General features: G+C 42.4%; 1 protein-coding gene across 6 annotated transcripts in view; it reads right to left on the bottom strand.

The window, feature by feature from the left end:
- The window catches only part of mkln1 (muskelin 1, intracellular mediator containing kelch motifs), a 144,319-nt gene that overhangs the window by 36,565 nt on the left and 93,699 nt on the right, over positions 1-14,055 (bottom strand). The window lies entirely within an intron of this gene.

Genomic DNA, 14,055 nt, shown 5'->3' with positions numbered 1-14,055 from the left:
AACTGCCCGATGATACGGCTACCGTATTGCATCGCACTGCGCAGGCGTCCCTAATGTCGGTGTGTGACTATATTCACAGAACACCCGAACCGCAGATTAGCTCCAAGACACAGGGAGAAACAGCACGGCCCGTTCCTTTGCATGCTCCTGTTTGTCCATTTTCTGCATGCGCTTTACAAAAGACAGACCTTCCCGTGTGCGTCACGGTCAGGTGTTTACACTCGCCTTGTTTCAACACACAGATCGGTTTCATTCGCTTATAAATGAGCCTTCCGATTCTCTCCCCGAATCACTATAGCAAGCCCTTGCTCCCATCCCACAAGCTATTTGTAGCCCGTTAGTCTTTTGCTCCAGTGGATTCTCGCTGATAAATTGAAGCAGATGGGACAGCAGGTTTTTCATGATCATAATGTGTCTCGATGTGAGCGTAGCTTGAACAGCCAGCTGTGAAAGTTGCATTTCCGCTGGGTTTATGTGGTCATAATTAGCACCTCCCACGTGACGGCGAGAGCGTGCGAGAGCGTGCGCGTGCGTGCGGGTGCGTGCGAGCCAATACAATACGAGCCGGGGTGTGTTTGTGTTTACATGAGAGCCGACCAGCAGGGGAAGTGACGCAGGAGGCAGCCTTAAAGGGAAGGCGGCAGTTGCAGAGAGTTGCAGACATGCCATGCCGCAGAGAGGAGTGAGCGACAGGACAGGAAGGGCCAGGACAACGCTGCGAAATAGAACAATATCGCTGACCGCTTGTTTTGTTGTCATGGTCAAGTGCTCAAACATGCAGTCCAAATGAGTCATTGGCCGCGTCGGTTTGGCCCCGAGGGCGCATTTGATTATGAAATGTGTTGAGCCACCCGCTCACTATAAAAGCAGTGACACAAGGTTTTGTTTGTTCAGAGCTTGGCCTGTTCCAGTTTGGAGCCAACTTTCCCCGGTTTGCTATTCACAGTGACCTCATCATCTCTCTGACTCGCGTCCCTGCCCGACTAGAGCCCTCTCCAACTTTCTTGGCTGTGAAACTTCCATAAACCAATTCAGCCACCGACACTTCAGAAGTAATTCCCTTGCAAATGCGTTGGCTCTTGTAGGCAAGGAAATTAGTAGGCATGATGCATGCATGCCGAATAACGCATATCTCCATAAGATATGATCGGATGAGTGCATGAAAATTGGAACCGACCAACCAGTGGCACTGCTTATCATGACTCTGACTGCACGCGCATTGGCTCGAAAGAAGAATACATGCTGACCATAGCTTGGACAGTAACTGCACGGACAGTCATTGAATTCCGCGTTTCACTTGAATTTCATTGCAATGCGCCTGACTGATTAGCAGACACAACTTGGTATGACTACATTTCAGATTTGATCCACATTCTGGTGCCAAAATCAGAAGTCTTGGATCAGATTTTGTTCCGGCGTTGTGAGCGTGACCTGCGATTGACATCGTTGTAAGCACACCTTGCACGACAGTGACTCCATTGTGTGTAATATTTGCCCTCGTCCTACCGTGTAAGAATGAAATAAGTGTCTGAAGAGGAAGTGGTGCAATAATTAGCGCCCATGTGAGGCATGAATGTGGACAGCCCCGTACACTGGAATTATTTTGGCTTATGTTCTGTCAGCAAGGATCTTGACTGAACTTTATACAGTAGAGCACTTTACTGAGGCTTTTTAGTTTGTCTACTGTGAGGTGTTTTGATACATCATACCCGGAATGGGCCTGCTCTCAAGAGGCAGATTCAATTCTTGCGCAGCCCGCAGGATGGACGGTGACTCGGCAGGCAGATTGGCCCGGCTCCAACCTGCACAATATACATCAGGGCGGCAGAAATCCAAGCTGATACACTCGTTTGTGAACTCAGAGTTAGGTTGACTGACACTGTCGAATCTTATGAAACCAAACTGCTACAATGCTCTAAACGGAGACCATTTTTGTTTTTTGTCTTTTAATCAGATTGATAGCTTTGTTTACAAACAGTCACTGGAGTGCCTGCCCAACCATCCAGTGTAAAATAAAACAAACTAGTAAATATTTTGTTATCTGCAAGCTCCACACTTTAAACACAACACAACCCAGAGTTTCTACACTAATGGCATTGTAAGATAGGGTGGGAAAAGATCCGGAGCCACTTTCAAGTTGAAACACTATCATGCGGTGGCACCATCTTGCAGAAACACTCCCATTCCCATGCCACCGACACATGGGAACAATGCCTCTGATACATACAGTATATACCAAAAGGTAAGCAGAGCTGCACTCAGTTTTGTTGGATGCACACAACAGTGTTTGTAGGGTCCAAACTCAATGCTACCCTACGCAACGCCCCAGCTTTGACTGTTGAGCCTACGTGACGAGGGAAGCGGGGATGTCTAAAGGTTGCGACGGGGATGCGCCGCGGTCGGAAAGGGGATAATATTAGAGCAGGGACAGATTGCTTCAGCGCCGCTAAGTAGGCCAAAGGCACAGGGGAGTGTCACATGAACCGGCGCTGCTATGTTAGCTATTCTCCAGTGTCTTGTTCAGCTCGAGATGGGAAAAGAGACAGAGGGAGAGAAAGAAAGAAAGAAATTAAGAGAAGGCCTCACGTGTGTCACGTTTCCCATGCCGTCTGTACACGACACTCAAAACCACTTGTCGACAAGGGGAAACGTTCCTGTTACTTGGCCCGGACACTGCGGCGACCTTTTTCCTTAAGTGCGTGCTTAACTGGTGCAGAAGGTCAGCAAATGGGGGGAAATTTCCTCGGTCGGTGCTTGTCAGAGGGCACAGAAAGTTCAAAATCAATGTTGGGAAGCGGGTGGCATTCAGCTTTATTTTTAAGAAGGCTACACTGGCCAATGATCGCATGAAAACACAGCGACATAGCGACCGAATCGGCGGTACTGTGCATAGTGATTGACTTACAGACAGTTGAAGTGTGTCTGAAAAGCCAGGCAATGACGGCAGCGCAAGAAGGCTAAGAATCAGAAGAGCAAGTCACCGCATAGGGGACGAAGACACGCTGACCGATGTAATCCCACATCATTCGCAGTGCCGTTATATAATAACTGACCTCTCAACCATCCAAGAACAGCAGTGTCGGAAAAGCCAGGCAATGACGACAGGAGGTCTTTGCCATTCAAGAAACGTGAGGCCAAAAGAGAAATGCAAGCGGACAACTATATGCGCATTTAGGTAATCCAAGATGATTTACCGTGCCGTGTAGAATAATCGACGTGCAGAGTACTTGAGCAGTGTCGAGGAATTATGTGGATGTGATTTTCGACTGAGAGACGAGCTTTGTATGTCAAGGAGGAGCAAAGTTTAGCTTGGGTTGTCAATGGAAGTTACGGAGAGTCTTTGCCGCATGTGCGTGCAGACATGCATTTGATCAAAATTCAATCACCTGGAAGCCAATTTGAAGGATATTTTTGTAAAATGACCATGAAGTGACATTGACGTGTTGGGTCATAGTTTGGGGTAGTGTCGGACTTGGTCTCTACACAGTGAAAAGCGGGTGGTTACTATACATCTCAGTTGGAGAATGAGTCAGAGGACTACAGCACTCCTACAAACATAAGTCTATAATACCTCAAGATACCAGATTGTCTCTGTTTGCTTTCGGATTGACTTGTGCGTGTTTGTACATCCGTTTCGGTGTCCTGCCCGCATGGGAGAGTTTCTTTGGTCTGTCATCTGTGTTTGTCCAGCACATGGAGAAGGCAGGGGAGGTGCGAGGAGGAGGGTCAGGTGACTCTCCATAACATCGGTTTCCCCAGTGACCAGAACCAAATAGACCAGCCGGACCGGTTCTCCCCCGTACAAGAAAATGGTAGATGATACCGTGGTTCTCTTTGTGGCGGGTCGTGGCTTGGCTAACTGGGCCTCTTAATGCCACCACTATCTTGTCGCAATCATAGAAAGCATCAATACTAAACAAAAACACAATATAACAGGACACAACTGTCTCACGTGACTCATCTGGAGCAGTTCAGAATTAATATTTCTCAATAAACTTGAACATTTTTTTTGTTGATGAAATACAGTGTGCGTCTTTTCTTAGATAAGGACCTAGCCCTGCCGCAAACAGTGAAAATTCATGATTAATTGATGCCCCCCCTCCACGAAGAAAGTTTTGTAATTAGCAAGAGGCGCCCCAAGACAGTGGCAAAGCACTAGTTATGTCGAAATGAAACTCCTCAACTAACTTCTGTATACTTCCTTGAAACCAAGATGCAACCAGATGGCTCAAAAGCAACACTTTCGTTCTTAAACAGCATTTTTTCCCACACCGAACCACATACTCAGGCAGAGATGCAGTTTCTTATATGATAGCTACAGACCTGTTTTTACTGGTCAAACTTGGCTGCTAGTTTTACTCTGACCAACCAATCAGAGGAAGGAAACATCTTAACATTAATGTGTGCCGGTTAGCCGGGCCTGTGGTAAGAATTAGAAATCAGATATTTATTTATTTTTTTAGGGGGAACCATTGCTCAGTTTTTCAAAACTGCATCTTTTCACTGTTTTTGTGCTAATTCTGGCAAAATTTTGGTCCCAAGGATGTGAATTGAAGTGAGCGGAGGAGCTTCATTCAGCCAAGAGAAAGGATAGAAAATGAAGACAATACACTGTTAGGTCTAATTGAATGCAACAAATATTCAAATTTAGATTGCGTTCTGATAGTGTTTATCTCAACACAGATGGCCTTCCTTGCCCTACCCACCCACACCGCTGGGTTCTGATTCCCGGGAAATCCTTTTGTACAGCCTGTTTTCAGTTGTTTCTCCCCTCCGGCAACCACATCCACTTTTTATAGCGCCACCTCACAGCTAACCGCAGCTCTTTGGTGTACACTAGGTTAGCGATGTCAGAGCAACTGGCCTGGATTTTTTTCGGAATCGGACTCGTTGGAACGTTGGCCTTTGATAGCCCTTTCTTCCGCTTGCCTGTGATGGGAGAGCGGCACAGGACACCACTTTTGCAGAAGAAAAGTCCACTTTCCAAGATTGGGGACAATGGAATGGCGGTTCATTCAATTCTGGTTATTACTCTGGCGGGGCTTTTCGAGGTATTACCGGTACTTGTCTTTGTGGGTTTTCTAAAAGTGACAAGCATCGTGTCACGTCCGCATTTATGGAAGTAATGAGTCGTAAACATTGTCTACATGGTGGAAATGTAACTTCCTGATTATTATAACCAAAATGATTACTGATGTAATCAGGATATTAGTAAAACTAATGAAAAAGATCAAGATCACGATACACGCAGAAAGCATTGCAACATGTTTGATTTTGAATACAAATAACAGAAAATTAGCAGCTATCCTTTTTTGAAATTAGAAATCGTAAGCAGCAACAACCATAGTACAAGACTCCAACACAATGTACCAAAATGACTTCTGCGATATATTTACTAGCGGTGGGACTCTTGTGAGCTAATTATTTTGAGCATTTGTAATGGCGGCACACGGCAGAACAAAGTACGCTATTAAAGATAATTAGAATTTTAAACACAGCAGAGCAAATCACATTAAAGACGGTATTCACAATAATTGAAATTTCAAACACAGCAGCAGAACAAATTATGCTGACTACAGTATGGACGATAAATGGACTATGAAACAGTATTACAAACAAAAACATTTTTTCTATGGTGTATTATAAAAAAAAGATATATATCTGTAATTTAAAATCAAACAATTGTAAAAAAATGTATATTAGTAAGTTAATGATATTTAAAATGAAATGAAAACAAAACAAACAACCCTGATAAAGGAGATACATTCCTGTATTTTTCCAAAACCTTTTTTAATATTTAAATCAAATCAAATTTATTTATACAGCACTTTTTATCCCTGAAGTGGTGTTTTTTCTAATGAAAAAAATCACATTTGTCATAAGAGAAAATACAGTAAAACAAAGGGAAATTAATAGTATAAACATGTTTTGCTAGTTAATGTGGTACATAATACATTCCGTAAAAAACAAATGTAGTACTTTTTATTAGTTAAATGTTCTGTAAAGCTTTTGTTACAGCTGCAGCTGTTGTGAAAGCACTGTACTGTAGCAATGAAGATGTATGGTATTGTATTGGATTGTATCTGTAACAAAATACACAAAACACAAACATTCAGTAATACTTAATTCTAATATACAATATACATAAATATAAATGAATATTATACATATATTCCTATATAGTATATAAGATAAATAATATGATAAACACATGAAAGTCACATTCATATGGTTAAATATGAATTCCAATATTCAGTAAATCATTCACTTTAATATTTAAATGAATTTTGACTAGTACTGTATTGCATGACTAGCTTTCAATGCATTTTTACTGTATAGACATATATTGTTATATTGATTAATTATGTTTATTTTCAAACCTTGAAGTCATATTACGTCACAAGTGCAATAGTATTTGTTCAAAGCTCAACTATTTGTTCAAAGCTCAACTATTCCATTCTATTGTCTCTCTCTCTCTCTCTCTCTCTCTCTCTCTCTATATATATATATACATATATATATATACACACACACACACACACAATATATATATAAGGAAACATGGTATATAAACATTGGGTTCTATTCATGCCTTGATCTACAGTGTGGAAGTATACCTTAAGTTTTGACCAGGGAGTCTACTGCATGTGTGTGTGTTAATATGGTGGGCAAGGTGGCCAGATGTCTTTTTTGGGGGTTTTAATTGAATACAATTCTTCTTGTCTTTTCCTCTGGCCTCAGTCCCTCCACCTCCCACCGCCTCACTTCTTCCCTGTTCCCACGGCAACTCACGGCTGTTGGTTACATAATGCTCGCTCTGTCAGCCTTTGCGTATGTACGTGCGTGTGCGACTGCATGCGTGTGAGTTTGTGTGTGCCCTTTAAGTCGGCCGCCGGGCTTTGGGAAATCAAAACATGCGACTTTCAAGGATTTATTAGCCTGCGGGCTAAAGTGTTACTGATAGCATTAACACTGACTGCGCATAAACACGTGCGTGTGCATGTGTGTGACTCATTCAATAATTGCCGTTTCATTCACACTAGATGGGAACGGTTGAGTTTGGTTGGCTTGGCTGTGCAAGCTTGATCTGCAGTATGCACGACAGGTTGTTAACGCTTATTATGGTTTACAATGTTACGTTGATACAAGCCACAAGCATGCGTTTTAGCATTTATTCAATATCTTTGATATCCACCTTAAGGTCCATGTCCTCACAACCAGGTGCACTATTAGAACGACGGTCTCACTCGTACTGCACTGCTTTTCTTCCACTACTAGTGCCACCTTTGGCCTACCAATACAGCTAGGAAATCTCATTTATTCAATAGCTTTGACATCCATCTTAAGATTTATGTACTAGTAGTCACTAGTAATTCAAATTTAGCACACCAGTAGAAGAACTGACGTGTGTGTGTAGTACTAGTACTACTTGTGACATTATAAAATTGAACTTGCTAACATCTAGCGCTTCAGTAGTACTACTAGTAGCGTGCAGACGTCAACTAGTGTGCAGGTGCAGTTTGGCTTCACCAGTAACATGTAGTTTTCTACTAGTCTACAGAAATGTCATACAGTAGAGAAGGTAGTAATGGAAACAGCATTACTTGTAAGACAGTCATTCTACTAGCGTACTAGCCTCGTTGTTCTAATAGAGTGCTGCCTGGATAGATAGCCTAGTAGCACGTATCGACCTGATGCTGAAAATGGAGGCTGAATGCAGTTTGGGCATTTAATCACTGTTCTCGATAGGAAGGCTACTAGCGTGTGACCCATGCTCACTTGTCGGGCCTAGGAGTGTTACTACTGCAGAACAGTTGTCAACTATTAACATTTTATTGTCCACTAGTAGGCCAAAGAGTCACTAGCCGTGTAAAAATGTTACTTGGCAGACACAGCCATTCTACTAGTGCACCTTAGGCGTTATGCTAGCGCGCTGAATTGTCCTACTAGTGAGGATAAAGAGTGTACCCGTACGCGGACCTTAAGATGGGTCTCAAGGACATCGAGGAAATGATCAAACGGCTTTCCATATTCACATGCGCGTGCGCTGACATTTAACATGACTGTTGTTGGAGGTATGAATGGGGATTAGTGTTTGATTAAACAGTGAAGTGGGTGTGTGGCGAATCAAGCGCACACACAAACACACACTCAGGCACACGGACACACACGCACGGTCATGGGCTCAGATCCCCTCTAATGGCATTAGGCAGGACACCGCGGGAGAGCGCCAAGCTGCCGTTCACTTCAATTAGAGTCCATGTCAAGGGTGGAGCGATGCCACCCAGTGTGCTTGTCGCCATTCATCTCATTTCATACTAATGAACGGCAGAGGTGGCTAAAGTACAGTACTTGCAATAGGCACTTGAGTAGAAGTACAGATACTTGAGTAAAAAAGGCTTTTGAAACGATTACCGCTTCAACTCCTGTACTTGGACTGAAAATTGAATACAGACACAAGGCACGCGCTGAAATTCTCTTAAGTATGGCCGGGGATCGGGAATGTCTTGCTTCCCCAAATCTGTTGCCGTTGTCGTTAATGGATGAAATTGCGAATCGTCTGGTACCAGTGGTGGTATATGGGCTCCCTCTAATGGTATGCGATAGCATCTTTGCCTCACTAAAGTTGACATTTAAGTTCCAATTCAGTCACTTGCATTTAGCTTTATCAATAGATTTGCATTCACGCTTTAAGGACTGTTTGTTTTAAAACATTTAGTTAAGTGCAATCTTTGTTGAACTCTTATGTACAATACATTTGAATGGAATCCTTTGATGTATTTTTTGCATTTTCCTATATCCAATCGCACTGGTAATGTACCTTAATGACCATGATGGTGGCACTTGGCGAGCTGAATCATTTTTGAATTGGCACTTGATGTAAGAAGTTTCCGAATTGAATTGTTACTATACGTGTATTTTCCTGCTGAAAATATCTAACAAAAATGTGGTGTTTTATGGGGGCTGTAATGGATTGATGGCATTTCTGTTCATTTCAATGGGGAACATAAGTCAAAGTATCACTTTACTTTTAAGTACCGTAACAAAGTATTTGTAGTTCCCACCGCTAATGAAGGGACTAGATTCATCAATTGCATCAATGCAATTTTTGCACACGCACAGGAAAGGCTGTGTTGTATTTGCATGTATGGAAAGGAGAGCGAATGTTCGTGTGTGCGCGGGTGTGCTTGTGTGATTGTGGAGCACCTGCAGTGACTGAGTGAGCGCCTTTCTTTAGAAGCCCTCCAGACTGCAGAGGAGGAGCCGCAATGTGCCATATCAAAGACAAGGGAAGGCATTACGTGAATTTTTTTACAACCATCATCATTGCCCCAGCATCGGCAGGTTCTGACATGCGCTTAGCTAAATCCTCAGGAGCCCCCACCTCTTATTAACGACATATCATAACACTTTACTCACACCAACGAAGCCTGTAATTACAATAGGTCTTTAAAAAAACAACAACCAAAAAACACTTACATAAAAAAAGATGCATTCTGGATCACTAGACTGCAATTACAGTTGAGCCAAGGGAACTGCCAGATTGTTTTTATTGGAACTGCTGGCAATAGCCCCACAGAAATCACATCATTGCGATTGTAAGAAAATAGTAAAAATTAAAAAAATAAGAATGAAAAGTAAATACATATATATATATATATATATATATATATATATATATATATATATATATATATATATATATATATATATATATATATATATATATATATGGATGGATGAAGCTGCAGTTTGTCCGACCCCTGCGCAATCAGAAGGAGCAGCGAGAGAGAGCAATGCGTAATGTATGCACAGCACTGAAGATGTAAGTCGGCAGTTTTAAGTGATGAAACAGATGTCGACATTGCTGATTAATGTCAGCGAAATGATTTCAAATTGATGATGTTTTGAGAGGCGCAGGATGACGTCACAAGAAGAAGCTGCGTGCGTCATGAGGCTCATTTCACCTCAACCTAATCTATGCGCCGTACAGTAGCCTGAAATGAGTCAGCCAGAACACTGGTGCTAATGATATTCTGTCTGTCTGTCTCCACGTATCTGGTTTGCTCCGTCTCTGCACTTGTCTGTTGTTTGGTGCACTACTTGAACTCTGTCTGTGTGTTGCTGCTTTCTGGGAGTCATGTTGCTCATTCATCATTGGATGAGGCAGAGCAAGGGATGATGTCAAAAGCAATGTGCAACTTCAGCGATCGATGGCAGGGTGGCGGCATCGTTATTACCAGCGCTTGTTTCCTTGGCAAAATAAATGGAAAATCTGTGAGTACCTAGGAGGGCATGTAAGTTCAGATAGGTACTGTATGGAGGAAGGTGTGTTGGTTGCAAGATATGTTGGTTGGTAGAGAGGTAAGGTAAAGAAGGTAGGGAGGTTGGTCGGGAGGTAGGAAGATTTGTATAGGTAGGGAGGGCTCGGTAGGCTGAACTGTAGCAGTCCACTCGCAACAAGTACAATTCTCACGTTTGTGTGCTTCAATCCAGTAACTCATTTTGGACTTTACAATGAAAAACGTTGATACAGTGCTGTCAGTACAACTAAATGATCCGAAACAATGCGGCAGAACCTCTCACATGTTGGCACTGATTACAGAGGCACGGAGGAAAGAAGACAGATTAGATAAGAGACGGTGAAAATGAAAATCAAGAAATATGTATTTGGCATGCAAATGCTGCTCGAGTAATTCCGCATGAGTGATTGCCAACTGCGTTGCCAGACAAGATGAGACAGAGCCTCTGACTGTTGTACACCATGGGTGGATGTCCTGTGGATAGCAGCAGCCACTTGTTTATACTGCGGTTGTGGCTAAGACAACCCCAACTGAGTACAGACTGCTGGCAGAAGACATAGTTCATGCCATTAAGATTTCTCTACCACAATAGCAATTAGCATAATCTGCCAAAATTGAATGTACCCGACCCAGTGTAAACGCACAATCTAGATTGAGGCCGCTTGGATTTTCTGAACATGCTCTGGACTTCTGAACCTGTACACTGGCTTAAATCAGACCAAATTTGACTGGGCCATTTTATCCCCTTTGATTTTTTTTTTTACATATTCATTTGCACGTATGTTTTATTGTCATTTATACGTATTGTACAGTTAAGATAGAAGCTTGCATTCACATTGGTACATCAGCCTCTCCATTCAGGCTTGATCGTCCACAAGTTGTCCAGTCATGCAAGAGCACAGCCGGCCGGGCCTTCAAAACATGATACTTCCCACTGTGAAATCCTTGGACTGCCTCCGAGTTGTGCGTCGTTGATTTACGGCCAGTCCAGATTACATTTGGGCCGCTGCAATTGGCCGCACGAGCCCTCCGAGGAGCGCGCAGCTTTCACTCTGCACAACATTTCGCAATAAATCTCAATTTTATCATACGCTCCTTCAAACCCCAACCTTCAAAACTTCACAGCTTGATCCAAGCAATGATTTCTTTCCACTCTTACAAGCCACTAAATGCCTTAAATACCCCCCATATAAAATATATATGAAAATGTCATCTTGTAAGTTTCACATTTATACATGTAATTGAGCTGTGCTTAAGTTAGTTAGTCATTAAATAAGTGCATATCTTGGGTCAATCAAAAAAAAAAATCCATTAGTGTTATAATTACAGTATTTTCCAAACCTAACTATTTTCTAACAAAAGAAAAAACAAAAAAAAAAAAACCTCTCAATTTCAATCTTGAGGTGACAAAATGCCGCAAGAGGCCCGCAGAGTGAGGGAAGAGGCAGAGTTTTAAGGCCTAGATTGACCAAAACGATATTCTGTAACCCGACACCCACTCAGTTCAACTGCACGCTTTACGGCGCATCGTAACGCAACTTCTGAACTCTGGCACTCATTCAAAAGAAAAATGTCCTCTTATCTCGACACTCTAACTGCTCACTCAGGCCTTTTTACTGCAAAACTCCAAGAAAACCATTTGGAATAACGGTGGGATTAGATGAAATTTCTGTAACTGAGGCACAATACGTTTGCAGTTGATTTTGACAGTAGTGCTGAGAAAATACCAATTTGTTCTTAATGTGAACAACTATACCAAGTGCAGTGATATCTGTATCTGTATCCACTAAGAAGGCGATTGTCATTGGCATGAGTTTATTGTTGTTACAGATACATTGAACAACTCAAAACAATCCTATTTCCAATCCTCTTTCCCCACTGAAATGAATGCAAGTGCCATTCATCTATTCTGGCCCCCCCCCCCAACCTCGCATGCGTGTAACGAACAACCATAGAATTGCTCCTCTCCAATTATTCATTTCTCGCACAATAAAAATGAACAGAACGACTCAAAGTACTCCACAATCTGAGACCGTGAGATCCTACCCGTCTGACAGCACATCTCATTGGCTGAGGGATTGAGCATGAAGAGCGTCACACAATGCGCTTCCATCTCCTTCAACAAGGTAGCGCTCATTTTTTTGACAAGCAACTTTGTGTGCGCGCGGACGTAAATGAATGGCACGTACATCGTGTTCCTGAGTGGCGTCAGACAGCAACCTCCAACGCTGCCAAAGAATGTGCTTCCTGGCATCGCTCTGCCCCTCCAAGTGCCTCCATACACACACGCTACATGGTACACACAATAGCAATAATGCTCTCGGTGAGCAATAGTTGATTGTATTTTCCTCCATTTGACCCTGAATCCAACTGTAAAAGGGACATACAGTCGTTCCTTGCCACATCATGGTTCACTTTCTGCAGTTTCACTCTACCTCAAGATTTTTCTTTATATCGCAGGATTTGTTGGCAATCACTTTTCCACACGGATTGTTACTGCAGATTTTCAGCAATAAGCGCGAGCCAGGAGGAAAGAGTGCTAAAAAGACAGAGAATGTCCAAAGTTTGGGATCGTTTCACATTTAAAAAAAAAAAAAAGAAGAAAGTGGAATGTGTCTACTGCATAGAAGATCCGGCTTACATAACTGCACATCTACGGTACAGTATTGTTTGGTAATTTAATATAGCCGAGCTAGTTGGACGAATTGTAATCCATCCACACATGGTCAAAGACAGACATAGCCACAGGTGCACTTTCAATTGCCTCTATCGAACAAACAGTGACAAAATAAACACATAACAAGCACATCCCTCCAATAGCTGCACAGCTACAACTAATGCCAAGTCACTCAATACGCAAACTGGCTAGCCGGTTAGCAGCCAGTGAACGTGACACACTCGTTCACCGACTCCCATGTCACTCACAGTCACTACAGTGTGGAACGTCACGTTCAGCGTCACGCTGGTGACCCCAAAGTGGGCAAAAATCATATCTGCACCTCACATGCATATTTTGTAATGGCATGCATAAAGCTTTAAAACCCAGTAAAATACATGCAATGTTTTTTTTTTTTTACCTGATTCGCAGACTCAGCAGAGGTCCACAGTATATATGAATAATAAAAGAAATATATGGTTGCAAAATGTGGATTTTCGACTACAGCCGGGCAGGCGGGGGGGCTTCCGCCTAAACCGTTAATCTGAGTAACCTCCACTCATTCAATTTTTACAAGGGGAAAGAATACGTTTCATGACAAATGTAATGGACGTCAGTAAATTGTACATTTTCAGGATTCAGTCAGTCCCGGTCCCTTTATGTATATAAAAAAAAAAAAAAATGTATCAAAATGGAAGTCAACCCAAACATATTTTTTTCAACAATATGTTCCAAGCAGCCCACTCGTTGAAACATGGCATTCTGATGAATTTTGCATTTGTGGAATATAAGTTAGGCAGCAAAACGCACTCATTTGTAGTCATCTCTGGGGGCGGCCATTTTGTCTTCTGTCGACTGAAAATGACATCACAACTGCTCACATCGACCAATCACGGCTCAGATTCAGAAAACAGGTCAGCCGTTTGTTTATTAAATATGTTTGGGTTGACTTCCGCTTTAAGTACCTTTATCAGGCCACTTCATAGATCATGAAGATGTGAAGCTAATTTGCTATTCTGTTGATCTGTCTGGAGCACGTGTGGAAGTCGCCACATGCTTATTTATGCCGAACAGCATTTATGTAACCAATGTAAC

Source organism: Filicampus tigris, chromosome 22 (genome assembly GCF_054856515.1).
Source record: "Filicampus tigris isolate MCC_2025a chromosome 22, RoL_Ftig_1.0, whole genome shotgun sequence".
NCBI classification, from domain to species: Eukaryota; Metazoa; Chordata; class Actinopteri; order Syngnathiformes; family Syngnathidae; genus Filicampus; species Filicampus tigris.
The sequence above is the reverse complement of the archived record's forward strand: the minus strand, read 5'-3'. Positions and strand labels throughout refer to the sequence as shown.